Here is a 4,140-nt window from a genome sequence, read left to right as displayed (position 1 = left end):
ACCCCCCCCCCGCGCCAAAGGGACCCAGAGGTTGCTGGCAGCAGCTCAGACTCAAGCCAGAGCTAGCTTTGCTGCCAATGCTGTGTGGTCTTGACCAAACCCCTCTGGTGCTCTTTGTGCCTTAGTTTCCTCATCTGCAAGTCATTTGGCTCGCGCCCTGGGGCACTCTAAACTAAGAGGCAACCAGGCCTCTTCTGGAGCCAAACCTTCATGGAAGCAGTCTCTGGATTCTCACAACCACCCTGAGACATGAGATTATATACCACACTTTACAGGAGAAAAAGATGAGGCTCAGAATGGTTAATGAGTCCTTATGGCTCTAGGTGGTAGAACCCAAGTTCTTTTGCATTGCCCCTTGAAGGTATTTAGGAGGGAAGAGAGTGACATACTAAATTCTCAAACTGGCTTAGTAGGAGTGTAACTTGGGAGGCTCTATCAAAACTTGAAGTCACTGCTGCTGGAATTAAAGGAAACATGAAGAAGGATGTCCATTGCAGCATTGTATGCCAGAACAACTAAAACTAATTAAACTCTGATATACATATAATAGGATGTTTTAAAAATAAAGTATATCCCTATATACCGGCATGGAAAGAGCTCTAAGGGAAAAAAGCCTGGTGTAAAATTGTATAGTATTGTTACCAGAGAGTGGGGATGCTCTCCTGGCACATTGTCCAGGTTCTTGATGTCTCGAACAAAGAATTGAGCAAGACACCGAAATACAGCAGAAAAGCTTTATTAGAAGGGAAAGTACACTTCCAGATGTGGAAGCAGACCTGTGCAAAAGAAGCGTGGCTCAAAAGGCCTGGTAACAAAGCCTTTGGGGTTTTTATCCCTATTTGCTGTGAGTGGTTACTTTTCTTAGAGGGGTGGGCTTCCTTGATTGACAACTAAGATTGACAGGACTCAGCGATTCATCATTTGCTTTCTGTGCATGTTCGTTCCCAGAATTCAGTGTTATAATGATATTAATGAACTTCTGGCATATGCATCACATTATGATGGTATAATGAGGCTCAGGTGAGTTGAAGGTTGTTGGGGTCTTCACTGCGCAGGTGCGACTGACTGGCTTAAACTGGTGCCTAATTCTCTGTTTACTTGTTTCTTTGTGTGAGTTACTTTTAGCTTAAAAATGCCTTCTGGCTTGTTTAATTGTGGGTGGATTAGGGCGGACCCTTTCTAGGATGGGATGACCTTAGTGTCTTTGCAGGCAGACCGGAAGGAAAGCCCCTAACTTTCCTAACTCTTTTCTAAGAGCCATGAACCCCCTTATTATTAGTATGGATGCTGAGGAACAGGAGGTCACTTTTTCCGTATCCGCTTCCTGCTAAGAAGCGTCGTTGTCCCTGCCTGCTGGGGTTTCCTGGAGCTCTCTCCCTTTCTGCCTCAGTCAGGGTGGGGTCTTGGGTTTCCTGCTGTAGTGCCGCCTCAGTCCCTAGACAAGGAAAAGAACATACAAACTTGTTATTTAAATCATACATCTATTAATTTCTATTATCGATTTGCCTATTAAGCAAGTAAAGGAAAACAGGCTTGGTTAATATATTTTGTAAAGAGTGAAAAAAGACCTTTGGCCTAAAGTCCCCTCCCCTTTCAGACTCTAAGGGCCCTGTCTGGCCTAACATTATTTCTGCTAACAATGGGCCTATGACCCTTATCTATGGCCAGAGGATCTGAGTCACCAGATAGGGAATTTTCCTAAAGAAAAGAGGGAAGCAAAAAGAGGGAAGGTTTTCTAAAAAGATTAAGAACCCTGCAAAGGATGTCCCTTTTCATTTCCTGCTAAAAGATTAAGAATTTTAAAAGTGATGTCCTGTATCAGTATGATCCCTTTTTATGTAAAAACAGAAATAAAAGAAACATTGGCCATACCAAAAAGGGAGAAAGATAAGACAAAAATTTATCAACAACACCTAATACCAGAAAGGGACAGGGGACAGGGATCAGGGAACATTCACCTTTTACCATGCATGACAAGCATTAAAGATATCTTTAGGAAAAGTTAGTTGAGCAGCTGGCCTAGATGGTGTGGGAAGGAGATCTGGAAAAAAAACTTCTAAGGTTGTTGAGGAGTATTCTTTTTAGTCAATTTAAATGTACTCAGATCCAACCAGACTAGGAATGGTTCTTCTATTAAAAAACACTTGAGTCTATGGCCATACCACCCTGAACAAGCCTGATCCCATCTGATCTCAGAAGCTAAGCAGAGTCGGGCCTGGTTAGTACTTGGGTGGGAGACCACTAGGAAGACCAGGTGCCGTAGGCATAATAAACAAACCAACAAACAAAAAACACTTGGAGGGACTTATTTCTGGTGGACGAAGAGGGGTGGGGCAAGCTGAGTGGGGTATGAGAGAGGAAAGAAAAAATTAAAGAGAAGGCCACACACTAGATAATGATGTGAAAAGGATTTTTAGTTTGGAAAACCTAAGAAACAGAAAGAACAAGGTTGGGGAGGCCCCTAAGAAATTTCCTGTTGGGATAATAGGCAGATTGGTTTCTGTGAACAATGTCAGTCAACAACAAATGGCTATCTTTGCTAATTATGCTATTCCCAAACCTTTGACTTAGTGTGATCCACTTAGGTTTTTGTCAGGAGTGGGAGTGACAGCTTTGGGATGGTGGTCTGGGAGGAGGCCATAGCCTAGAGGTTGGTACACAGAGTGGAAGCAAGAGGTGCCTCAGGGGAATAAGACAACTTGGGAGAATGTCAGCAACTTCCATTGCCCCCAACTGAGGGTGAGGATGTTTAGAAAAATTGAACTGGCTGCTGGTGGACTGCTAAGTATATTCAAGAAGCATGGGTACTATTTGTGGCAGTTCAAGCCAAACATGCAAGGACAGGCTCAGGTGAGAGTACAGTGGTTAAGCATATGAACTAGGAATTTAAATCCTAGTTCTGCCATTTAATAGTTTTGTGCCTTGGGCAAGTGGCTTAACTTCTCCATGCCTTTGTTTCCTCATGTGTAAAATAACCATGTGGTGGCTGAAAAATGACTACTTGAGATTTATTACTTGTAGGAAATTACTGTTTGACTATCACCGTGGGAACAAAAGGCTTTTGATCATAGGAACATAACATTCTGATAACAAACTTTCTGCTTCTGTACTCCCCGCTTGCGCACCCCGACCTATAGGTTGACAGGTAGTGAATAGGAGAAAAATAGACCTTTATGTTCAGACAGAATGAGGAATGGGATTTAGGGCTTAAAAACTCTGTACCTCTACCTTTCAGGGTTGCTTAATTTGGAGTCTGCGTACCCCTGGCAGACCCAGCTGAATAGTGTGATTCCTGTAACTCACTGATTTCTGGTGGTCCGTGTGTCTTTCGGGGGCTGACGGCTACAACAACCATACCTCAAAGATGTGTTAGGAGGACTGCACTTATAGGAGTGTCTGATTTTGTATATAATGAATTTTTTAAAAATCTAATAGTGACAGGGAATTGATGGAATCCATTGACAGGATCTACAAACTGGATGTAGATGAGGGAGAAAAGGAGTCAAAAATAAAAACACAGTTTTCCAGTTTGGGTAGCTATATGGATGGTGGTGTCATTCAAACAAGAAAGTGACTGGGGGAACTGACATTGGAGGCTGGAAGAATACCAGTATCTGTGTTAAAACTGTCATATATAACTTAGAGGGCAGGAAATATACTAAATTTGAAGCCCTAGGTGAAGAGCTTGGAAAACAGAATTTTAGTACCATGGTTACTATTGGTTGCATTTCTCAAGGTAAAAAAAAAAAAAAAAGCCACTTGAAAGCAGAAATAAAAGTTTACTGCATCCAGCAAATCAGGGATGGGGCCAAGGGTCATGGAAAACAGTGAACTGGGGAGCCTCTCCCAATCGGCCTTTCAAAGAACACTCCCCTCTCTCAGGGTAGAGGGCCCTCAAATTCTCCCCAATGACATTCCATAATTTTTATAAGGCCAGACTTTATTCTTCCCCTTTCTGAATGGAAGTGTTTCCTGCAGTTTTCCTGTCCGTACTTCACCACTGTATACTGACTGTGTAGAGAACAGATAACCACATATCGTAGAGTTTTAGCTCAATGCCTGACCAGATGAGACTTTGTGGTTGTCTCTATGGTAGGTGTATTTTGAGAGAAGTAAAATTAAATATTTAATAATCGAGAG

The 4,140-nt window shown here is 42.4% G+C and overlaps 1 non-coding gene across 1 annotated transcript; it reads left to right on the top strand.

Moving 5' to 3' along the window:
• Positions 1–2,148: 2,148 nt before the first annotated feature.
• Positions 2,149–2,266, top strand: LOC120580968 (5S ribosomal RNA). The gene has a single exon (XR_005647132.1). It is a non-coding gene; the product is annotated as a 5S ribosomal RNA (ribosomal RNA).
• The last annotated feature ends 1,874 nt before the right edge of the window (positions 2,267–4,140 follow it).

This window comes from Pteropus medius, unplaced genomic scaffold (assembly GCF_902729225.1).
Source record: "Pteropus medius unplaced genomic scaffold, Ma_sr-lr_union100, whole genome shotgun sequence".
NCBI lineage: Eukaryota > Metazoa > Chordata > Mammalia > Chiroptera > Pteropodidae > Pteropus > Pteropus medius.
Note: the sequence above shows the minus strand (reverse complement) of the source record. Positions and strands in the feature narration are given on the sequence as shown.